We start from the raw sequence: 25503 nt of genomic DNA on the forward strand, positions 1-25503 counted from the left end.
TTCGAATAATGTCGGCCGCAATAGTCAAAATTTTTCGTGGCAAAATACTGATAAAAAAAAAAATTTTGCGGGCAAATTAGCCACGAATAATTCCAGTGGCAAATTAGCCACGAATTTTAGCAACGAATTTAGCCACGAATTTTGCCACGAATTTTTTTATGGCAAATTAGCCACGAATTTTGCCACAAATTTTTTTGTGGCAAATTAGCCACGAATAAACTCGTCGCAAAAAAAAAAATTTGGCAAATTAGCCACGTGATAATTAGCAACGACTTTTTGCCATGAAAATATTTCGTCGCAATTTCGCGACCGAAAAATAAATCAAAATAATAGCGACGACTTTTGCCACGAATAGATCTCGTGACAAATTACCGACGGATTCTTGTCACGGATAATATTCGTGGCAAATTAGCCACGGATATTTGCCACGAAAAATATTCGTGGCAAATTACCGACGGATTCTTGTCACGAATAATATTCATGGCAAATTAGCCACGGATATTTGCCACGAAAAATATTCGTGGCAAATTAGCGACGGATATTGGCCACGAATAATATTCGTGGCAAATTAGCAACGGATATTTGCCACGAATTTTGCCACGAATAATTAGCGACGAATTTTGCGACGAATTATTTTTCGTTGCAAAATTAGCCACGAATAATTAGCAACGAATTTTGCGACGAAAAAAATTCATCGCAAATTAGCCACGAAAATTGGAATTTTCCGTGGCAAAATTTTGCGACGGCCTATTAGCGACAAATTTTTTTCCGTCACTAATTTCGTCGCAAATTCATTTTGCCACGAATTTTGTCGAAATTTTTCGTGGCAAAATTCGTGGCAAAACCCGGCTTTTTTTGTAGTGTTATGACGCATAACGACATATTTATATCGCAACCCTAGGTTAATTAACCGGGCTTCCTAGTCCTAATGGGCTTAGACTTAGGCTTTATCATTTAATTTAATTTTAATTCCAAATGGGCTAAATTAATTCGGGCTGATTTAAGCTCAAATTAAAACAACCAAAGCCTTTTATACTTGTGAATTTTGGCCCCCAATCCCTTGAGTGAGCCAAGTGCTCGAGCTCGGTTTACGCGATGAATTTTCAGCTTTCTCGCCACCGCCGGTTCGATGTGGAATGCAGTTAATCTATATGAACCTAAATTATATGCTATGCGATTTTGATATTTTTGTTTAGGGGTTAAAATTTAATCCCTAATTTTCTATACAATTAATCACTAAATGGTTAGTCAAAATTTAGGTGTCAACAGATAGTAAAAAAGAAAAAGCATGAAAGTGTGACAAACAGAACACATTTGACAAGAAAAATGAAGTGAGTCGACCCAAAATGAAGAAAACGTAAACTCTATTCTCAAGAACGCATCAAAGTATTATAAATACTGCAAAGATGATATCTGCTCGAACATGCATAAGATAAGACTGAAACACCACCCTACAGATCCACATAGAGACATACGCTGTTTAAGTAGTTGTAAGCCTTTAACACAATAACAACAATGGTAAACATGCATTAAGATCACATCGGGCAAATTCATTGGCAAGCGCCCATTATAAAATAACATAAAAGTGACGAGTTTGAGAGTAGAACCCTAGGTTAACTCAATTTTATATCAAAAAATAACATACTAGCATAGGCTTGGAATGAATATGGTCTTAATTGTTCACGTATAGTTTTGCATTTTGCATTTGAAATTTGATTTTTGGCCAACATTGAACACCTCAAATTTTAAAAGGACACGGACATGTACATCATTTGGAGATGTATGTTTTCATGATTCTTGCAAAATATAACAATATTTTTCCCTTTTGACCTTAAGTCACGCATATTTTGGGTAAGTAAAACAAAAGGCAGGCCTTTACCTTCCATAACAGTTCGGGCATGTCAAGTGCAGGCTGTGCAATCGCTACTTCAAAAACGGCTCTAGCTCGGTTGGTTTCTCCCAAGGATATCTCCAATTCAGCATACTTGCTCCAAGCATAACAGTTCTCTGGAGACCACTCCAAGTATTTCTCATATAGTTTTCGGCATCGGTCTATGTTGCCAAGTTGCAGCTCTATCTCAATGTATTTTTTAAATATCTATTAATAACCAAGCACAACAAAGAAACTTGTTTAGAAAAGGACGGGGAGGAAAAACTGAAGGACAAGAATGACAGGAAACTTAGAGACTAGTCTCTCTCGGTGAAAACTTTATCCAATCTATATTACCTTATCTTTAGGAGCATTGCCAATTGCATTGCCTAGGATCTGCCATGCACCCGTAAGATTCATTTGTCTAATCTCAAATTGAGCCGCTAAGAGCCAAATTTTGGCAAATGAAATTTCTGTTGAGGAATCAGTTTGAGACACTCTCTGCAAGATTGAATGAGAAAGCTCCATCAGTAATAAGACTAGTCTTCAATGCTGGAAAGAGAGGGAACAAAAAGACAAAATGAATACTTGGGGTTACATGCATTCAAACCCTCACAATCATGGCTTCCATGCTACAGACTTACATATATCTGTATATTTAAGCCAAAAAGTGGGTTTTGTGTCACTTTTAGTTGCTTCCAAGAATACCCTTAGATAAATCGTATTCTCCCGAGTTTGGGCTGAAAACGCAAATCAATTTAAGGAGTGTGTACATGAAGAAATTCATCTATCCATCACTCTCCATCGCCATTAGGCATTAACCCTCACCCTCACCCTCCACTAACACATGTTCATCCACATTCCAAGTCCAGCTATAACTGTCTCTACAATAAAAAAAACCTTCCAACTCCTATATGTTGGATTAGAAACATGGGTTTCTTTTTATCTGTATGCATGTGAATTGATTTGAGAAAGATTGTAACGTCTTGCAACAAAGCGACAAAGACTCACTCTGCACACGCGTAGCGCGATTGACAGATCTAGTTAAAAATTAAAAGATATATCAGCTAGGACAAGGAGTCTCACTTAGAGTTGACAGCTTAAATTGATAGTAAAAAAGAAAAAGCATGAAAATGTGACAAACAGAACACATTTGACAAGAAAAATGAAGTGAGTCAACCCAAAATGAAGAAAACGTAAACTCTATTCTCAAGAACGCATCAAAGTATTACTAAATACTGCAAAAGACGATATCTGCTCGAACTTTAATCCCGCCACCAAAACTTTCAACCATGCAGCCTTCACAAACACAATCTCCAGCCATTAGGGACCCATAACAACCTAAGGTCAACAACCCCTTTTTTTAGATAAAATAAATAATTACTCAGATAGACAAGCCACTGATTCCATTTTACACTCTCATACACCTTCTTGCGAGTCATGAAGCTTCGGACAAGAGAAAATCACATGTCATCAGTTTAGCTAGTACAAGTCCTATGTAGCATCAACTCTCCCAAGACATCAGATATACATGAGTTTAGAAACAAATATAGCAATCATCTATAGCGTAGCATGATCAATGAACCATTTTTTATGATTCCCTAGCATAAATAGGAAAGTTGGTATAAACCAACAAATTATCCAACCTGATTCTTTTGAAAACACAAACAGGGAGGATGTGAGATAGATCCCACCCTCGTCAAAAAGGCGAAAAATGCAACTTCCACAAGGACATACATACCTGTATACATCCCGTGTACGCTCCATATCTTCAGCATCAAGCTCTTCATACAATGCATAATTAATCCTGAAACACCAATAGAAACACCATGAGGCATATTTCATCACGAGATTAAATATGAGCATATACATTTCACAAATATATACCTACCACAAATAGATATAACGTTGCCAGTACCGCTTCTCCTCAGCAGGTGGCACATTGGCAATTGCACGCTCATAAACCTCCCTAACCCTCTCTTTATTGCCCACGCTTTCTTCCGAGCGAATGTAATCGAACCATGAATCATAATTCAACGGATTCTTTCCGGCCTCGTCCTCATACTGAAATCTCCTCTTACCCACAATAGCATCCTCAATCCCTTCCCTATCTCCATACTGCTTTTCAAAAGCTACAAACTTTCTATACAAATCCTCTGCCCTTCCTTTCGGAATATGATCTAGCACAAACTAACATATGCACCTCGCCCTCTCGCTCTCCTCAGAGCGCTCCTCAAATTCTGCGAATGCCGCAAACAACAACTCCATTTCGTCATCATCAGCGAATTTCTCCACCGCTCTCTCATACACATGCCTAGCTCTAGCAACCTCGCCATTCTTCATTTCGAATTTCGCATACTTAATACAAGCACTGACCTTAGGATGGCACCGCACGAATCTCTCGTAAATTCCCCTCGCGCGCTCAACCTCATTGTACCTGAGCTCGAACTTAATATAAGACAGCCAACCTTGCTGGTTGAGCATCCAACTCATCCACCTCTCGAAAATCTGCCTTGCGCCCGCTACATTGCCCAGCTTCTCCTCCATGTGTATATATTCATACCACAACTGATCAATCCTCGGCAAGAGCGATACCGCGCGGTCCCACACATTCCGGGCGTGATTTATGAACTTGTTCTTCATCTCCATCGACGATTAGGGTTTCCGAGGCAGGCCATCTTCTTGAGGTACACTCTATACAAACAGCAGTCCCCATCGACGATTCTCCCAACATCTCTTACGCATCGAAATCCGGCTACCTACTCGTCTTACGATTCTCTTTGTAGATCTGAATCTCCTCCATCCGATACGACGCCTTGGCCTGCCTTGTTCTGTTTCTTCTTCTTCTTGATGTTTTCATCGGCGTGCGTCCTGCGTCGTGCTCCTTTCCGATTCGAACTATTTTCTTGTCTGAATGAGCGAGGGGGGGCCTGAGCAGATGATGAGAAACGATGTGATTGAATGCTGATCGGATCGCTCCATGAAGTTTCACCAAAATTGAGCTTTTCAAAACTGATGCTCAAGCCCTTCCTTCTCACGAAAAATTTCATCTTTTTTTTCTTTTTTTTTTGGGTTTTAAATTTTTCAGTCTCGATGAACGGTTAGCTCTTTGCCTTCTTTTATTCAATGTTAATGTTGGCGGGACTTATATTTTCTTTCGTTTTTTTTTTTAGGTCGAATGTTGGGAGAATCAAACCACATATATTTTGTTTTAGATTTTTCTAGACTTGCAAAGCAGAATCCCAGTTAATTTTAAACATAAAAGATGAGATTGCTCGATCGAGAGTGTGTAAATACAGGATTTGGTTGCACTTTTTTTCAAAACTTAATTGCGCATTGGACAAATTGAGTATCGAGAAATATTCGATTCTGTTAAATTTTGTTAAATACATATTAGGATTTGGATACATACAGGATTTCGATCCTTATTTGAAATTTTCCCGATGAAGCATGGCCTTTTATTTCGTTAAATTTCTGTCACTCTCTCAAAAACCCTAAAATCAAACTTCGCTCTCCTAGTTATACAATCTCTCGCCTCATCTTCCCGCGATGGACAGCACCGATCTCCACAAAGCCTTAGCCGGCGACGGCCTCCTCAAGGAGGTGTTCCGTGAGATGGTGCGCGACACGCTCGAGCGCCTCGAGGTCTTAGTTCCCTCGTCCAAGAAAGACGGGAGTGTCAATGGGATCAACGATTACGGCCCGATCGGCAGCGCCATGGAGTTGAAAGTCTTGCAGATCTGGCGTGAGGTTAGTCATGGAATTGAGTCGAATTGGCGTGGATAGTTTGTCTGCTGTGTTGATTTTTTTCTTTTTTTTGGGTTTCTGTTGTTAGCATTTTGTTCTAGAGGAGCGCATGTTGAAGGTTGGCTGCCCTTATCCCACTCCGGTGATTCTCTTTAAATGGGCGCGTCATCTGGACAAATGTACTGTACTTATGATGAGGGATGTGGAAACTGGGACGTACTATCAAGCTGATATGCTGCTCGATAATTTTTGTTATAATATCCTCCAAAAGAATTCGCCCATTAGTGAAGAGTAGGCTGCGGAGTTCCGGCGCATATATGAGTCTTTGTATCTTCTCTCTGATGAGGAATTGCGTGCCAAGATAAAAGAATATGGTATCACAACAGCTCCAGCACCGGAAATCGCCTCTCCAATCCCTATCCATTCAACTTGATGTTTAAAGATTCCGTAGGCCTATCTGGTTTCCTCCGTGAGTAAGTACCACCAATAGATATGACGTTGTTGTAGACTTCAAGCGAATTAACTTCCTTTCTAAAAAATTGGAGATTTACTGTAGTTTTTTTGTTTTTCCTTCCTTCAATCTACTGTAGGTACGTGCGACCTGAAACTGCAAAATCACAAGGCTTTTATGAAATCCTGTATGAGTTGAAGGGCAATAAACTCCCCTTTGCTATCGCTTATAGCGGTCGGGCTTTCAGAGAAGAGGATTTGCATCATTCTTTCTTATCATCCTAAATCGTGTGTGTTCACATGCTTGGGTTTTATGCATGATTTCTGCTCTAATACTATTGCATAGCATAACTTGTCTTAAGACAGCATTTCACGCAAGATTTGATTGTCTTGTTAGTCAATAGGCTCAAAACGGGATCTCCAATGCTGCATTAGAGACATTGTCATTAGCTTCATCGGGCCCTTATATTTTAATTTGCGATTGATTCTGATGCTTTTCACACGTGTATATTTCTCCTCAAAATCCTCTTCTGATCATCCATGACTTCACTGTCGCTGAGATCGAGCATTTTGTCGATCCAGAAGATAAATCCCATCCAAAGTTTCCTGAAGTTGCAGATCTGGAATTGCTTATGTTCCCAGGGGAACAACAAATGTCTGGCCAATCTGCTATTGAAACTCGGCTTGGCGAAGCAGTTGCAAAGGTTAGCTTGAATCGTCTTTTGGACTTGATTTTTCTTCCCCCAACCTTTTCACTTTTAAGTCTCACAAATTTCGATGTTTATTTTTAGAGAACTTTCAACAATTCGACGCTGGGCTACTTCATCGGGAGAATATTTCTATTTTTAACTCGCCTCGGCATAGACAAGGATCACTTGCGGTTTAGGCAACGTCTTGGGGACGAATTGGCACACGATGCAGCAGATTGTTGGGTTGCTGAAATTGAGTGTTCCTATGGTTGGCTCGAGTGTGTTGATATTGTAGATAGGCCAGCATATGATTTACGACCACATCCGGTGAGAGTTATGTTGCCTTCTTTCAAGTGCTTTTCGTTTCTTTTCTTTTTTTGGAGAAGGCGCAAGGTCAAGAATACTGAAAGAAACCGCTCCGTCATTTTGTTATCTCAATAAGTGACATGATTTTATCTTAAGGTCCTCTCGAGTCTTTTTGAAATCCTTCTAAAACTCTTCATAAGCTGCCAACATGCCTAAGAAATTAATAAAATTTGTTTTTCATTTTAACCATGTTACTTCTTTCTTCAATGATCTATGGAAAGCAAGGTGTGGTTTTGCTACATTGTACGGGTTCTCTTTTTAGCTGTCTTGTGTGGCAACCATTTGATGGATGACACATGTTATCCATTGTTGCACACTTATAGTCTTTTGTCTAATATACTGTTTGACGCAAAACATTATCCAGCACATTTTGAGGGGGTTGAGAACCAAATAAGAGGAAGTTTAGAGATGTATATGTTCCGCTAATCATAGAGGCATCTAGTCAGAGTGATGATTGTTATCATTTGACAGGAGAAAAGTGGAGTTGCTCCTGTTGCCCATGAAAATTGTGCTGAACCCAGAGAAGTGGTGGTAATTTTTTAAACTAGTTAATTTTGCTAGCTATTCTTGGAGTACATGGAGCAGGTTTCTACCCTTTATTTGTGAATGCTTGAGTTGGTTATCATGATTAACTAATTGAAGTATCAATGCAGAAACTGGTAATTGCTCCAAACAAGAAGGAACTAGGTCCCGCCTTTAAGGAAAATGAGAAGAAGATGGTAGTTGAATCTCGTTTGGTATATGCTGGAGGTTCCTTGGTTTTCGCTCTTTTGCTAAGTATGTTCAAAATCCGTTCCTTTACTTGATGCTTGCATTTACCTTGTTAATACCAGGCAATGGGTGAAGAGGAAGCTTTGCAGTTGAAGGCTGCTTTAGAATCCAAAGGAGAGGCTGTATTTCGTGGACCCACAGTGGGGAAGAGAGTAATAATCAACGATAACATTGTCAAAATTTCTAGGCAGAAGATAAGGGAACATCGGCGGGTTTTTACACCATCAGTTATTGAACCGTCTTTTGGCATTGGTCGCATAATATACTGCCTTTGTGAGCATTCTTTCTATACAAGGCCCGGCAAAGCGGGGGATGGACAACTAAATGTGTTCCGCTTCCCTCCAGTTCTAGCACCTATCAGTTGTACAGTTATCCTATCGACGAAGCAGCCAGAGTCGTCGGTTGCTCAATTTATTAGCAGTTCACTGATTGCTGCTGATGTCGAGCACAGGGAAGTCAATACAGGTACTTACCCAATACAGGATTTAGGTGCTTAATTTCTTGCGTAAATGAGTTTCTTCTGTACATATTTTACATGAGCTTACATCTTGGTCACTATCTTTTCTTTACTCACCATAGAAGCGGATTTTATCGAGGGGTGTGAATGCCTGTTTCTGTGAAATTGTTTTCGCTTATCATGCTAGGATCAGCTCCAAAGGTTGACTGACATCTCGTTTCTCTTTGCTTTTTCTTTCTTAAAATGGAGCTATGATTTCTGAAGCGTTTTTCTTTTCGTATGTGTTTATGTGAATACTATATGTTGATCACTCTTCTTTTCGTCCTATTCACGACTTAAGGGGATTTTCTGGAGGGGTTTGAATGCTTGTTTTTCTAGGATCGAGTTCTTTTGTCCGATGCTACTGTCAGCTCCAGAATGAATTGGCATCTTCTCGTTTTTCCTTGTTAAAATCTAAGCTATGATTTGTGGAAAATTCTAAGGTTTGTGTCAGGTTTGCAGATATGAGTGATACACAAATATCTTATATGAGGACTTGTTTTGTTATGGAGCTGTATATTTGGATTTGCATTGGATGATCATCTGCTACTGTGCCCTGGCTATGTTTACAGTTAGCACCACGGGGGAGAGATATGCGATGAGCGATGAGCTTGGCGTGCCCTTTGCAATTGTTGTCGATGCACAATTTGATGTGACCATTCGATATAGGGACATCAAACGTCAAATTCGAGTAAGCGTGGGGGAAGTGGCCTCAGCTGTGACGGATTTGATTTTCGGGTACAAGACCTGGTCCGACATATGGTCGAGGTTCCCACATTTTACGTCTGCATCTGCTGAAGAAGATGAATAGTCGGAGTTACCGATCTCACTGTTTACTTAACTTTACATAAGTTAGAATCAAACATTTTGTCATATTTTTGGGGGATATCCGAGGTAGCAAACAAATGGTGTACTTTTGATATGTCTTTTGCTGGCTGAACATGTTGTTCATGTCTTTTTAGTGTGATAACACTGAGATAAAAACAAAACAGTAAGTTGCAGATCTGCATTGGTCTCTTGTCTTGATTTTCTATAGCTAATTTTTCGTGGAAATTGTCTCGATATTCAGTCTAAAAATCGTGGAATTTTACTGTGTTTACATGTGCGATTCGGGCGAGTTCATTTTTCCGAAAGTAGAATTTCTAAAAGTGAGGATAATATAAAACCCTAATTTCCTGTGACTCTGATGGGCAAAGCCCCTGCCACAATTTGCTTTTCATCTTTATTAACCGGAGACAAACATAGTGATGTGAATTTTGTTCAACAAGAGACAAAAACATCAGCGTCGAAGGGTTTCATTGCTGCAAATCACCTGCTATGGAGAATTCCTATCTTTTGTTAATTGTGCATAAAATTTTCCTATACCGAGGAACTTTCTGACCATAATCAAGTCCCTATATTTTACTATTTTATGTATGATATGAACTCAGAACTTCGGTTTTTTGTTGTTAGAAAAAGTTAGATTCAAATGAAACATGACGCAATTCGACGAGTAATTCATATTCGAATGCGCATTCCGATCTTATATAGATGAGATATTCATGCCCATGTCATTCATTACGATACTGAATGATGATGAATGTGTGCCATCTTCTTTGACGGTGGAAGCCCGACCCCAATCTCTTGAATGTGTGGACGATCATAGTTTAATGAGGATGTGCGTCATCAGACCTGAAAATCATTCAAGTAGCAGCACTCACTTAAATGAAGGATGTGGTGCATGAAAGCTCAATTAGGATCCAAGCAATCGATGGACGCCGAGCGTCCGGGTAGCAGCTAAACCTCGCCCTCGATATGAGGGACGAGAGATGGAGATAGAAATGTTATTTCTACTCGAAACGGGATGCGATCCGTACATGAGGAGACTTTATATTATAGTTTGACCTAATCACTAGGGTTTGGCAATGGTTCGGATCGGGTCGGGACCGAACGTGAAGGCAGAATGTTTCTCGTGACCTGACCTAGACATGATCCAAATATAACCTAATCAGTGATTAGTAATCACCCTCGATTTTTTTTTCCTTTTCTTTCTTTTTTTTCCCTATTTTCCTCTGCCAAAGGTCGGGGTCTCGGTCCACTGGCCACAAGCAAGGGATGCGACATCCTTGCCGGCCCTTGCGATAAGGGCCGACTTCAGTTTTTCACCATCATTTCGTTATACAAATAGAAGGAAGAAGGGAAAAAAAGGAGAAATGAAATATTAGGGGTGTCTACATTCTTTGGGTGACGTGGCCAGCTCTCAATTTTGCGATCCATCGTCGGTTTGTTTCGCGGAAAATAAATGATTTCGAAAATACTTTTTTTAAAAATGATTTGTTACATCAACCAACAATAGTGTTTTCATTATGAACACCAAAGTTACATTGGATTATCATATGCTACTGTGCCCTGGCTATGTTTACAGGCAATATAGGGAAGAAATATGTGAGAAGTGATGAGCTTGGGGTGCCCTTTGCAATCACTGTCGATGCAGATCTGGGTCGGTCTCTTCTCTTGATTTTCTATTGCTAATTTTTGATGGAAATTGTCTTAATATTCAGTCTAAAATATGCGGAATTTTGCGATGTCTACATGTGCGATTAGGGTGGGTTTATTTTGCCGAAGAGAGAATTTCTAATCGCTAGGGTTTGGCTACGGAGTGGTTCGGGTTTGGACCGAAGGTGAAGGTGGCATGTTTCTTGTGACTCGGCCGAGACCGGACCCAAATATGACCTAATCAGTGATTAGAAGGCCCCAATGTTTGGGCCAAGCCCATTTTTTGATAAAAGCCCGACTTGCCCGACCCGTTTGCACCCTTTATACCATTGTATCGAGAAGATTAGCCACGGGTCGATTGTTAGACAGTTCGATGGGGAGTCACCGATAGGCCTCTACTCCCAAAGGCCGAAGAGGCTTGACAATTTTAAATCGAAAGGTTCGATGGATCAAATATTTCGATGTTCATTTTAGGCAATGTAGGTGATCTTGGCAACACATTGGGCTCGGTGGGGCCCGATCACGAGGCGCGTTTGGGCGGGCTTGGGATGGACCTGGCTTTTGGGGCATAACAAGCATCGGCCCAGTTCTGGGCCCGAGTTTAGTACCTTCTTTTTGGGTTCGGCCGGCCCATTAATAGATAAGCAAAACCCATACCAATCCAGGCCCACCCAAATGTTCAGGCTAATTTTTTCAAACCCGATTTTGAAGTTTAACCTTGCGTTCGCTGAGAGCTTGTGAGGATGAAGAGAGACTCGGTCTCGCTCACTCGAGCAAATCTAAGCGAGTTCGAGTCATCGACCGCGTAAACGGATCGGAGAGGCCAATCTTGGCGCGACCGGGATGAAACCGACCTTGGTGTAGACACCGTGGGCTGCAAGATGAAATTTGTGGAGAAATGAACGTGCTGGTTGAGGGTGGGCCGGGCATGCTTTGACGGATTTATTTCCTTAAGCAGGCCCGCTCATTTAATGGGCGGACTTGCCTGACTCATGATCAGATCAATCTGGACATTAGGGCTGCGAATGATAACCATTCTGTTTCAGAAATCAATTTTTTGCCAGAAATTGATTTTTCTATTTCTGTTTTTGGAGGAGTTTCTAAGCTAAAAAACATGTTTGATAATGATACAAAATTTTTATTTCTGAAACAGAAATTTATTTGATAACGGCACAAAATTTCTCCTTCTCATGTGGCCGGCAAGTGGACAGCAAGCGGCGGACAATCGCTTCATTTCTTTTAGAAATAGAATAAAAAAATTAGAAAATTCGAAAAATTTTCTAAAAATCTAAAAAAAATTCAGAAAATCCATAAAATTTTCCAGAAAATAAAAAAAAGTTAGATTTCGGGAAAATAGGAAATTTGTTCATTTTTTCCAAAAAAAATCAAAACTTTCAAAACTTCACATAATGGCTTAAAAAGAAATTTAAATTTTTTGAGGTGCCTAAAAAAATCAAAAAATAAAAAATTTCAAAACTTCACAGAATGGCTTAGAATACCTGTGGCCACCCACTTTGAGTGAAATTTATTTTTTATTTTTTATTTTTTTAGCACCTAAAAAAATTTAAATTTCACTTAAAATGGGTGGCCACAAGTATTCTAAATCATTCTGTGAAGTTTTGAATTTTTTGATTTTTTTTTGGGCACCTCAAAATATTTAAATTTTACGTAAAGTGGGTGGCCACAAGTATTCTAAGCCATATGTGAAGTTTTGAAATTTTTTATTTTGAAATTTTTTTTGGGCACCTCAATGTTTAAATTTCACTCAAAGTGAGTGGCCACAGATATTCTAAGTCATTTTGTGAAGTTTTGAAATTTTTTATTTTTGAATTTTTTTTGGGCACCTCAAAAAATTTAAATTTCACACAAAGTGGGTGGCCACATATATTCTAAGCTATTCTGTAAAGTTTTGAATTTTTTTATTTTTTTTATTTTTTTTGGGCACCTCAAAAAATTTAAATTTCACTCAAAGTGAATGGCCACAAGTATTCTAAGCCTTTCTGTGAAATTTTGAAATGTTTTTTGGAAAAAATGAACAAATTTCCTATTTTCCCGAAATCTGACTTTTTTTTTATTTTCTAGAAATTTTTATGAATTTTTCTGGAATTTTTCAATTTTTTAGGGTTTTTTGGAATTTTTTTTTGGGCCGCAGCTGGCGGCGGGAGATGGCTGGCGGCCGATGGTGGTAGGAGGTGGCCGGTGGTCGGCAGCCGGCGATGGTGGGAGGCAGCCGGTGGCAATAGTGAGCGATGGCGGGGGTGACCAACTAGTAGCGAGGATGAGCGATGAGAAAAATTTATATTTCTCATTTCTGTTCCAAAAATAGAGAAGCAAAAAATTTTAACTTCTGATTTCTGTTCTAAACCTATTTTTGGAACAAAAATTTGTTCCAGAAATAGAAATTGAAATTGCGTTACCAAACGGATTTCTGTTCCAAACTTATTTCTGCAATAGAAATAGAGAAACAGAATGGTTATCATTCGCAGCCTAGATCACCCCGCATCCGCCACGTTAGCGTGCTGTTAAAAAGTTGGTCAGACTTTCGACCAAAGCAAAAAGCAAAAAAATAAAAAAATGAAAGTTTAGTTTTTTGACTCATTGAAAGAGGACGGCATATATACTATGAACCGATTTACAAAAACCAATGCGATAAGTGGGCGTCGAGCGTGATCAATTTATTTGACTTTTCTCTGGTAATGTGTAAAATCGCTCGGTATCCTAGCTGTGTACATCGATTTTAACATATCTAGCATTGTCTTATTGATATCGAAATTCTTTTTAAGGTTTCATTTGTTTTGCTCAAAAGAAATGCTTTGAAAATATTTTTATAAAAATAATCGTTTACAGGAATAAATTTTTTTCGTCATCCATAAAAATATTTAAACAAAAATTGCTATTAATAATTAAAATATTTTTGGAGATCAATTTTTCAGTCGCCATCTTTGACTGAACCGGAAAAATCAGAGTCCCACTTCTCAAATCTCTGCTCTTTCGCGGACAGAAGTAATGGCGAAACCGATCGCGAAGTCGGCGGCGATCTCCGCCGTCGTGGCCTTGGTGGTCCTGGTCTCGTCGGCCCGGACGCCGTGCCGTTCATCGTCGCTCACAAGAAGGCCGCCGTCGGCCGGCTCAGACCCGGCGCCGAGCGCGTCTCCGTCACCGTCGACGTCTACAGCCGCGGGACTTCGTAAGTCGAGTCGGTCCGTGTTTCGGAAGGTTTTTTCCGGGGGCGTTCTGCTTGTCGGATCTAGCTTCGATGTGCTTTTTCGACCGGCGTTCGCAGATCTAGTGGAGCTCATGCGTGCGTGGCCCGTTAGTTTGGTTGACCTGAGGATTAGCTCGATTGGTTTTTGCTTTGGTTGTGAGTTCTGTTTGGTTGCTGTTTGGGAGCGACATCGTCGTCCGTTCCGTGCTGCATGTGTTTTTCTTTAGCAGGAAATTAGTGATTCTGGTAATGTCCTAAGCAACAGTTGCCTGCGAATGGTATCCGTAATTTGATTACGGCATTTGGATCGCTTTCTTGTTGCAAAAGAGTATAATTGCTGGATGACGCTGTAGCATGGATTCGCTGTTATCTTCGGCTTAGCATTGTTGGGATCTCGAGGATGAGTTGAAGAACAATGGACACAGATTAGACATGACATGTAAAATTCCACCAACAATTCTACTAGATGTAGAGCAGCGGCGTGCTATAGCATAGCATGTTCATATGTTGTACAAGCGGTGTTTAAGTGGAATGTTCGTGTAATCAGATTGTAGTTATGTATTACTAACCATGGGATATAAGCATTGCCATGGACAGATCTTGGGTGAGATGTTTCTTGCAGCATTTCTCATCATTGTTCAGTCCTCACAGAATGTGAAATGTCACCTTTCTTCCCCTAATGTGTTCCGACGATGTTTGGGATCCTATTTGTCCTTTGCTTGTGGGATGACTCTTGGGTTGTAGCTCATTTGGCATGCATCATTGTTCTCCGTCGCATTAAGCTTACTATTTCATCGTGGTGGCAAAATTTGGTAATTCCTTTTCCTTCCATTATATCTGCAGGTCTGCCTATGATGTGAGTCTTGTGGATAATAGTTGGCAATCGGATGTCTTTGCTGTTGTCAGTGGTAACACATCTAGGACATGGGAAAGGATCAGCGGGTGAGTCTTCTTTTTCTTGCTTATTTGCTCCGTGATTTGCCTGTTATGTATTCTGGAAGTGTGGAGGTCCATGTCTGTGTATTGTAGTGGTGGTCTTGTATCACACTCTTTTGAATTGGAGGCCAAAGAAAAAGTAATGTTCGCTGGGGAGCCTGCAGTAATTACATTCCGAATTCCCACTAAAGCTGCCCTACAGGTGCAACATCTACTCTAATGTGACATGATCTCTCTCTCATTGATCTGTTGCTTTACTCATCAAATTGTTGGTTTTTAGGAGGCCTATTCTACTCCAATACTTCCTTCGGTACGGTGGCGACGGATCGAAAAGTCGCACCGTTTAGCAAATTCACAGTAAAACTCATAGGCAGCATCATGAGTACCGAATCTCTGCCCAATGTACGGAACAGTCTCGTTAGTGCTTTCCAGGGAGAGCCTCGTTTCATCAAGAGACTCTTTGGCACTGCTGTTGTCGTCTAGAGAGAAAGAATGCTGGTCGGACGGGTCATCATAAACCACCAACATCTGTCCAGCCCATATGGACATACTCCTCTCTTCCAAGGAAAATGTATCTCTGAGGATCAGATCCCAACTCCGATCACATCGTTCATTTCACGACAATAAAGGGACGGCCGACTCTGATGACAGGCGACAAATACCCCTGAAAAGAGAAACAGCTACCGGTTGGTGCATTGGGACATCGTTCTAAAACATAATCTACAAACCCAAGACTGCTTTCAACTAATCAAACAGAACAAGCCCTTCACTGTTCCCAACCAAACAACCCCTTTTACAGATTTTCAAGTCAAAGAACAGATAAGAGACAGCACAGTGCACACCCAGTCCCTCATGCTCCTTCACAAAAATGAACCCCCTTTTCCTTCAAACAACAGATCAAAAAGAAAACCCAAATTTGCAAACACACCGCCTCATCATTTCTCAATCTTGGAGAAGCAGGGGAGAGAAAACGATAGTAAATGCTGATGGAAGTGAGGCGGAGAACGGAGGACGGGAAGAGGTTACCATTGGATATTTTTTGGAGAATCAGGGGAGAGCAAAATTGAAAATCCTCCCTTTGTTGATGGAGCAACCCTAATCTGCGCAGGTGAGTGACGAAGGCCGGTCATGGATCTTCACTATCGTGCACCTAGTGCTAATCTCGCGCCGCCCTTGCTCCCCCAAACAGATCCGCTTGACCCGGAGCAGGGACATGCCAATGTCCACAACCAAACACGAGATAAAAAGGTAGCATCTATCTAGAGATAATGACATAAACAGTCCTAAACTTTCGCGTAATATGTAACGTGGTTAATGAAATTTTAATTTGTTCAATATAGTTTTTGAATTTTAACCTAATATTCAATGTGGTCTTAGAATATTTAATTTGTTCAATGTGACCTCTGGACTTTTGGTACATGTTCAATGTTCCTGAATTTTATGAAAATGTACAGTGCAAAGGACTACACTGAACATTTTTTTTATAATTTAGGGATTAAATTGATTATCAACTAAAAGTTCATGAATGGCATTGAACAAATTAAAGTTTAAGACCCACATTACACATTAGTCTAAAATTCAGAGACTATATTGAACGAATTAAAAGTTCATTGACCACATTGCACATTGGGCCAAAGTTTAGAGACTATTTGTGTCATTTTCCCATCTATCTACTTTTTTAATCAAATAATATGAATTTTAATCACTACAATCGGTATTAAAAACTAACCCGTTAATTTAAAATCACCTATTTAAGGAATAATAAAAAAATTATTGTGTACCCGTACATATTCAAATTGAATGAAAATAATATTAGGTACTATTGTGTATAGCCTAATTAACTTCACTTAGCATATATTGTGAAACAGATGGGTTTACATTTATGTTGAAATGATTTTTCCTACCCTATAACTTTTATTCCTGGTTAAATTTACAGTATTAAAATTCATTCTATGATAAGAAACTTATTACCCTCTTTTGGTGGTTTTCTATTTCATACCTGTGAAGGAGATACATAAAAGTGCACTTCAATGTTGTGCAGAAAATTGTTTAGACAAAAATGCACAATCTAAAAGATGAAAACATCCTACTCAACTCACATATCACTCTCTCTTCTCCGGAAGTTTTCAAGTGCTAATAAATGTAGATTAAGTGTATTTTTTGTGGCTATACTATGTAAAAATTCCACCCGGAGAAGGTAGTGGGGTTGGTCTCAGGATGCAAATTATGATTATACCATCCATTACAGGATGCAAAGTGTAATTTTCCTTCAACAGAAGAAGGTATAGGTGTTGGACCTACATCTTTGTGTGCTATTTTCGGTTCTTGGCTGGGATCTTCATGTGTTATTTGAAACATATGTTTAAACAGTTTGTTTCCCTAGTAGAATTATTAATCACTGGGGGGAATTAATGGATCTTTACTCCTCAGGTACCTTTGATGAATCCTATCAGTTCGAGCCACCGCACCAGGTAGAGAAACTTGAGATTTGTTGTAATGACATCGAATCCAGTCCACCTGAAGACAGCAGAACAGTAATTATGTGCTCGGGTTTAGGACTGATGAATCCTCCGGGGGTCATGCAATGGCAGAGTTTCACAGAGATTTACTCGATGGAACATAAGTTGAGTGAGTTACCCGAGAATCCCGTGTGTCCTGCACTCTCAGTACCGTTTCTAAATAGAAATTGCAAGCTCAGAATGGTTAGTCCGTCTTTCTTTGATGACATGCCGGCGATCAAGTCCTTGATTGTGAGGTATTGAGCGTGTTACATCCAAAAATTGGAGAACTTCAGCAACTTGAGGTATTTGATCATGGATCTGCCAAAGGAGGTTGTGAAGCTAACAAAACTCACTTTCTTAGAAGTATCTTTTTGCCCACGCATATATTGTGGCACAGAATCTGCAAAAGCGAATGCATTGATTCGTCAAGGCACTATTTCTGCCCTATCACAATTAGAAGAGCTAAGTATTGATGTACATCCAGAGGATGAGAGGTGGGAAAGTGTTGTTGCGGAAGCTATTGTTGACGATGTTTGTGGCTTGATGAGGCTGGATACACTTAAACTGTACTTTGGACAAGTGGAACATCTAAGGAAATGGTTTGGCACATCAAAGGTGTCTAGATCGTTGTTGCATTTCAAATTTGTTGTTGGCAAACATGCTAAATGCATAATGTGTCATTGGCCAGAGGATCTTGAGTTTGAGTTAGAAAACTAGGATAGATCCATGAAATATGTAAATGGTGTGAGAGTATCCATAGATATCCAGAAGATGGTTCGGAATACTGCTGCATTTTTCTTAGACCGCCATAGGGATGTCACTAAGTTTTCTGATATTGGGATTGAGAACATGGAGCAACTGAAATGCTGCATAATGGGAAAGTGCAATGAGATTCAGGTTATTGTGGATGGAACTGACAAGTACGATGAAGCCGATAGCAGTGAAATTGTATTGGAAAACATGGGAGGATGATAAGAGGTTTCTTGGATCACTCGAGTATCTCTATGTATATGATATGAAGAGTTTGAGGGGCATTTATGAGAGGCCACTACATCAAGGATGCTTGTCTCGTCTTAAATGCTTGGCCTTACTCACATGTCCACGGTTGACTACTGTATTCACACCTAGCCTATCGGAAAACCTTGATAACTCAGAAGAGCTCAAAGTCAAAAATTGCCCCCTGGTCTTAAGTTTAGTGAGGTGTGAAGATACTTCTATTTACGAGAATACATACCTCCTCCCCAAGTTGAAAAGGATATCCTTATCTGCATTGCCTGAACTCATTAGCATTTACAATGGCTTATGCATTGCACCAAACTTGGAACAATTGAGCATTATCGATTGTCCCAATCTCAAGAGTCCATTAACTGATGAGATCAGTTGCAATCATCTTATAGGGACAATCGATAATGCTTAATTGTTCCAAGTTTGGTGCAATGCATAAGCCATTGGAAATGCTAATGAGTTCCGGCAATGTAGATAAGGATATCCTTTTCAACTTGGGGAGGAGGTATATACTCTCGTAAATAGAAGTATCTTCACACCTCACTAAACTTAAGACCAGGGGGCAATCTTTGACTTTGAGCTCTTCTAAGTTATCAAGGTTTTCCGGTAGGCCAGGTGTGAATACAGTAGTCAACCGTGGACATGTGAGTAAGGCCAAGCATTTAAGACGAGACAAGCATCCTTGATGCAGTGGCCTCTCATAAATGCCCCTCAAACTCTTCCTACCATATACATAGAGATACTCGAGTAATCCAAGAAACCTCTTATCATCCTCCCATGTTTTCCAATACAATTTCACTGCTATCGGCTTCATCGTACTTGTCAGTTCCATCCACAATAACCTGGATCTCATTGCACTTTCCCATTATGCAGCATTTCAGTTGCTCCATGTTCTCAATCCCAATATCAGAAAACTTAGTGACATCCCTATGGCGGTCTAAGAAAAATGCAGCAGTACGCCGGACCATCTTCTGGATATCTATGGGTACTCCCACACCATTTACATATTTCATGGATCTATTCCAGTTTTCTAACTCAAACTTAAGATCCTCTGGGAGATGACACATTATGCATTTAACATGTTTGCCAACAACAAATTTGAAATGCAATAACGATCTAGACACCTTTGATGTGCCAAACCATTTCCTTAGATGTTCCACTTGTCCAAAGTACAGTTTAAGTGTATCCAGCCTCATCAAGCCACAAACATCGTCAACAATAGCTTCCGCAACACTTTCCCGCCTCTCATCCTCTGGATGTACATCAATACTTAGCTCTTCTAATTGTGATAGGGCAGAAATAGTGCCTTGATGAATCAATGCATTCGCTTTTGCAGATTCTGTGCCACAAAATATGCGTGGGCAAAAAGATACTTCTAAGAAAGTGAGTTTTGTTAGCTTCACAACCTCCTTTTGGCAGATCCATGATCATAGTCCCTTCACGATCAAATACCTCAAGCTGCTGAAGTTCTCCAATTTTTGGATGTAACACGCTGAATACCTCACAATCAAGGACTTGATCCGAGTTTGGGATAAATTCAGGATTTTGAGAGCTGGCATGTCATCAAAGAAAGACGGACTAACCGTTCTGAGCTTGCAATTTCTATTTAGAAACGGTACTAAGAGTGCAGGACATCCGGGATTCTCGGGTAACTCACTCAACTGATGTTCCATCAAGTAAAACTCTGCCATTGCATGACCCCCGGAGGATCCATCAGTCCTAAACCCGCGCACATAACTATGACAACATACTTCTACTTGCAAGATGAGCAGCAATGACCACCTGATCTCTTGATATTGACTAAAATAATTCTATGCAATTACGACAACCTCATTCTACCGGATACAATCAAATCCTCAGCGAGCTTCACCAAGAGATCAGGTGGTCATTGCTGCTCATCTTGCAAGTAGAAGTATGTTGTCGTAGTTATCTATTGTAAACCACATATATCCACCTGGGTTGCTACATACCCTCCTCTATTCGGGTGTGGATATTTTCTTGAACTGGAAATGTAACACGTGCGAGGGCCAACTGGCAGATTTGCTAATTCATCTTTGAATACCTGTTTAGATGAAGTGGCTTGGTGCTTGTTGTTCATCCAAGTGACCCAAATTGGTGATTATTCGTTTTGTCTAATATACTGATTTTGTATTTAAACAGCACAAGGTGTTCCAAAGGATACAAGCAGAGAGCAGCCTGCTCCTCCTGTGGTATCATCTACGACCATTGGTAATGCAGCTGTTAACCCTTCAACTTATAAACTCAAAGGGGAACCCAAAGTGGCTCCTCGGCTGTGGAAATCCTTATTCAATGATCTTAAGTTGCCTGCAAGAATCTTTAGCGCTGCAAGTCTTCTTGGTGAAGGTGGTTTTGGCCTTGTACGTGGCTTTACAAATGATACAAGCAAAGAGCAGCCTGCTCCTCCGGGGTTACATCTACAACCACTTGTGATATAGAGATTAACTTAGTTTCATCTCCAACAGCTAGTGACAAAATCCCAGAGCCTTTCACCAGCGCTGGATGCTGCAGAGTGTCTTGCTTTTCTTCATGAGGAAGTAGAACGGCCAGTGATATGTCGTGATTTTACAACTTCCAATATCCTATTAGATGTCGTATATGGCAAAAGTTGTGGCGACATCTGTTTTAGGACTGCAATGCCAAGCTTTCTGGTTTTGGACTTGCAAACATTGTTCCCAAGGGAGATAACTCTCCCTTCACCTGTGTCATGGGAACATTAGGCTATATTGACCCGAAATACATGAGGACTGGTATGCATTTGTTAGTCCGAGCAATTTGAGGATGAGAAATGTGCAAGTAACCGGCAAAAAAAGTGGTTTCAGTAGTATTTTGGATATGTCAAATTATCCCATCGTACAGAAAAGCGATACCAGCCCCAATCTATACACCTCATTCACACCTCATTCACAACATGTATGATTAGGAACCGAATTCAATTAGGTAGATATCAATCGCGACCAAAGAGTGAGAGCGACTGTCATACACTGATATACCTACTTTTCACCATGTCTCTGATCTGTACTCATATTCGGCCACAATTTGCAGGAATGGTATGATCAGCTGAAGTTCTTGCACATCATGCTAAAAAGTTACAACATTTTTTTTCTGTTTTTGAGTCCTGTATGTGGTCAACCAAATGATGTTGTCCCCATATCTGCCAGTCAACCACATATCTCCTCTTTCTCGTACCGTTTGCCTGGGAGGAACCTGGAAAATTTGCTGGAACCCAATGAGTTGGTGTTCCTAGGTGATCTAGATTTAGTCACCGCGGCGCGCTCAGGCTCTGGAAATGAGTAAGTACTGATCGCAAATACATGAAAGTTGGATCTTGAGGGTGCGAATCCGGCGAGTTCATAATCCACATTAATCACGCCTCGCCGGCAAGTGATCACAAATACATGGAATTTCCGCTACGTCCTTCAAATGCCCGATTATTTCTCTATCATTTGTGACTTCCGAAACATTGATTCACAGTTAAAATTCTTTCTTTATGTGCTTCAACGCCACATGTCCAAAGGGTTCTTGGTTTCAAATGGAATATCTAGAGTATGTCGGAGTAGCCGGTTTATTTCCATTGAGTGTGGTAGTTGTCTGTCCTACACGCACCAGATAATTACATCATGATTTGTTTGTTTTCTCATTACTACTTTCGTATACTTTCGTTTATATCATTCATGAGTAGCCAAATTTAACTTCGAAATTATTAAAAAAGGCGGCGGTGTATCTTATACATCCAATAATTAAGAGTTAATGCATTCCCTTGACATGACAATTTCTAATAGCAGGCGATCATTCAAAATTGACAGAATAATTAGTTAATTTCATGTCAATCATGCTGTAAATCAATACCTCGCCGGAGCAAATGCCATGGCATGACGGTCCATGAATGAAGTGCATTGTACTTCGGAAATGCCACACTTCTATGCCACCAATGGCTTTAATAATTTCATGACTGATAGCTTTCTATCCGCGGCAATTGAGCCTTTTATATTACGTATTACTCTCTGGTGACTGCACATTTACCGCATTCAAGTTAGGATGTCCATGGTTTTGGTGTGGTATTTTTAGAAATTCTGACTAGAATAAGGGTGTGTTTGTTTCGCAGAAAATAACTTTCAAGAAAATGTTTTTTGGATTTTCTGGCGTTCAGTTTAAGGAAAATAAACAAGTCAAAGAAAATATTTTCCGTCGACAGAAAAAATGAACAGAGGAAATCTTTTTTAACATTCATTTTATTTTTTTTCTTTTTATAAATTATAATTTTTCAATTTTCTTTTCTTTTTTTCCTTTTTCTTTTTTCTTCTTCTTCGACCGGTTGCCGGCCACAGCGAAGGCCGGTGACTGGCCACAGGCGAGCTCGAGCCTCGCCATAGGCCGATAAGGCTTGCCGGAATCTGGCGAGGCTAGAGCTCGCCAATGATCGGTCGCCAGCCGTCGCCGTAGCCGGCGACTAGCCGAAGAACAAGGGAAAAAAAGAAAGAAAAGAAAGAAAAGAAAAAAGAAAATTTTAATTTTAATTTTAAAATTAAAAAATTAATTTTTTTTCCTAAAGTAGTGCACGGAAGAACATCAAATCAAATTTTCCACACCAAACGGCGAAAAATATTTTCCGGTTCTTGTTCAGATTACAGCCGAATACTAGAAAATTGTGTCATTTTCTTGGAAAATTGTTTCTTGGATCGTCATATTTTCTGCAGAACAAACGGAGCCTATGAGTCATATGCACAAATCGGTATACCGATGAACGTAACCTTGTTGAATGGGCTAGGTCACATCTACGAAAGGAGAGAAGTTTGTACAGATTGCTAGATTCAGGGTTTGGAGATCGTTTCTCGGAAAATGGTGCCCAGATTGCTTTGCAGTTAGGTTGCTCGCTGCCTTAGCCTGATCCAAAAGCTCGTCCCCGGATGAGTTAAGTTGCCGAAGTGTTTGAAGGCTCCCCAAGCTCTTCCTTCGGGACAAGTACTAAAAAAATCATAAACCTATTATATTAGTACCAATTCAGTCTCAAATCTTTCGATTGAACTAATTTAGTTCTAAACCTTTTCATATTGATGCTAATTGAGTCCATCCGGTCTTATGTTGGAAATTATTGACGTGGACGCTAACCATCTTATGTGGTGCTGACGTGAATAATTTTTTTAATAAATTTTTTTGAATTTTTTTTTCCTTTCCTTATCTTTTTCTTTGGCCTGCGGCCAATAGCAAGGACGTTATGGCCTCTGGCGAGGGCTGTGATGCCCTCGTCAGCCCTCGTGGCCGGTCGCTGGCCATGACCGAGGATCGGCCACAGGCCAAAGAAAAAGAAAAGCAAATTTTGGATGCTTTCTAGTGGAAAAAAATTGAGGAAATCTAGATATATTTGCTTGCAATTTCCACGTCAAGAACACGTTTAGTATGTTTAAAAGATCAATAACGGTTAATTAAAGGTATTTTTTTTTTGTGGTTTGCTCTCACCTGAAAGTCTAGATTGGACAGATTTTTCGGGCTCAATATCATTCTTCTTTTTGGACGACCTTGCCCACAGTTGGGGAAAAATAAAAAAAGGAAAGAAGAGAAATGGAAAAGAAAAAAAAATGATAATAAAAAAATCAGAAAAAATAAAAAAAAATTAAAAAAATTGTCCACGTCAATTGCCGGCCATGCCACGTAGGATGACCGGCATCCATGTCAATGATCTCCGGCCAAAATTGGTCAGATGGAGTATATCGGTAAATTGTTAAAAGATTTATGATCGAATTGACACAAGTGCAATAGATTTATGACTTTTTTGGTAATTTTTCCAACCGGGGCTAAAAGGCCATAAAAGCCTACATAGTGTGAACCAACCTAGATACATCTTTAAGAATTAGAAAGAAATATGTAGAAGTTGATCTATATGAGAAACTGGCATAGTTATTCTCAAAAGACCTAGTAAAGTCATAAACCAAGCTAAATCTAGCAAATAATCAGCAAACGGGCAGAGAACAAGTACCAAAATTCGAAATGTGGCCCCAAAGATGCCGAAACTATAGATTTCTCTTCTATCATTTAATGCAGACTTTATTTTTCTTAATAGGAACTTATAGGGGAAATAACACAATCATTAGTTATTTGATTTTCTAAAATTACTGTCATGCCAAGTAATCATGGATGTGTGTAGCTGTAGATAGGACCAACGGTTTGGTTAATTTAGTACAAGAGCACATGTCGAACGGTCAAATCTATTTGTACTTTTAACATTTTTTTTTATTCGAAACACTTGAAACTTTCATAATATACAAATATTGACAGATAATCTCATAGTTATTATTATTATGCTCCATATTTCTTATTAGCCGTGCTCTTACCTGAGATTGTCTATTTGATGTTAATAGATCCACATCCACAGAGCGTGCCATCTATTCGAGTTTTCTGGAATTCTGTACCGGCATGCGCTTCGAGTCCTCTCGGTAGGGAATTGCTTCCAGATCCCCGAGAAGTATCTCCCCCTCCGATGGCGGAAGATCAATACATCTTCGTCAAAGCTCCATTGTAATGCTCCGAGCCATCACGCGGCAAGCAGACATCGCAAGCGAGCAAGTTCAAGGAGAGGGGCTAGACATGGCATCGAATCTCATATCAAATCTCATATCGGAGTCGGCCAAGTTCAAGGAGAGAGGCTAGGCATCGCAACCGAGCAAGGTTCCATCCTCAGCGGTTGGTGTCTTCCCCGGTTGTAAGAGACGCTTCTTCCATCCATGGGAACTTTTGAGGAGGCTGTTTTGATTATTCGACAGTACAGTGGGCATATCCTCCATGCTTTTCCTACCCTGGGTCAATGCATGACGCAGAGCAGATTGTGGATTTAGGAGTTTAATTTAGGGATTGAATTTATTGAAGTGAAATTTTGGAGGCCGATGACCGAGTATAGAACATATTTCTATCTCAGACATCACCAAGAATCCTGCTTTTACCGGGAATGAGTTCACGGGAATATTGATGTAAAATGGAAT

General features: G+C 40.0%; 1 non-coding gene and 4 pseudogenes across 1 annotated transcript; 4 read left to right on the forward strand and 1 right to left on the reverse strand.

The window, feature by feature from the left end:
* Positions 1-1451: 1451 nt before the first annotated feature.
* LOC130136876 (uncharacterized) lies at positions 1452-4519 on the reverse strand (annotated as a pseudogene).
* A 283-nt stretch (positions 4520-4802) lies between these two features.
* Positions 4803-4892, forward strand: LOC130136899 (small nucleolar RNA SNORD36). Its single transcript, XR_008815594.1, has one exon. It is a non-coding gene; the product is annotated as a small nucleolar RNA SNORD36 (small nucleolar RNA).
* A 524-nt stretch (positions 4893-5416) lies between these two features.
* On the forward strand, positions 5417-9394 carry LOC115663214 (glycine--tRNA ligase, mitochondrial 1-like; annotated as a pseudogene).
* Positions 9395-13843: 4449 nt separating this feature from the next.
* Positions 13844-15956, forward strand: LOC115663215 (uncharacterized; annotated as a pseudogene).
* A 2399-nt stretch (positions 15957-18355) lies between these two features.
* LOC130136888 (uncharacterized) lies at positions 18356-21293 on the forward strand (annotated as a pseudogene).
* The last annotated feature ends 4210 nt before the right edge of the window (positions 21294-25503 follow it).

The sequence above is a fragment of the Syzygium oleosum genome, unplaced genomic scaffold, assembly GCF_021117445.2.
Source record: "Syzygium oleosum isolate NSW1041296 unplaced genomic scaffold, Sole_v2.1 Sole_v2.53, whole genome shotgun sequence".
In the NCBI taxonomy this organism is placed as follows: domain Eukaryota; kingdom Viridiplantae; phylum Streptophyta; class Magnoliopsida; order Myrtales; family Myrtaceae; genus Syzygium; species Syzygium oleosum.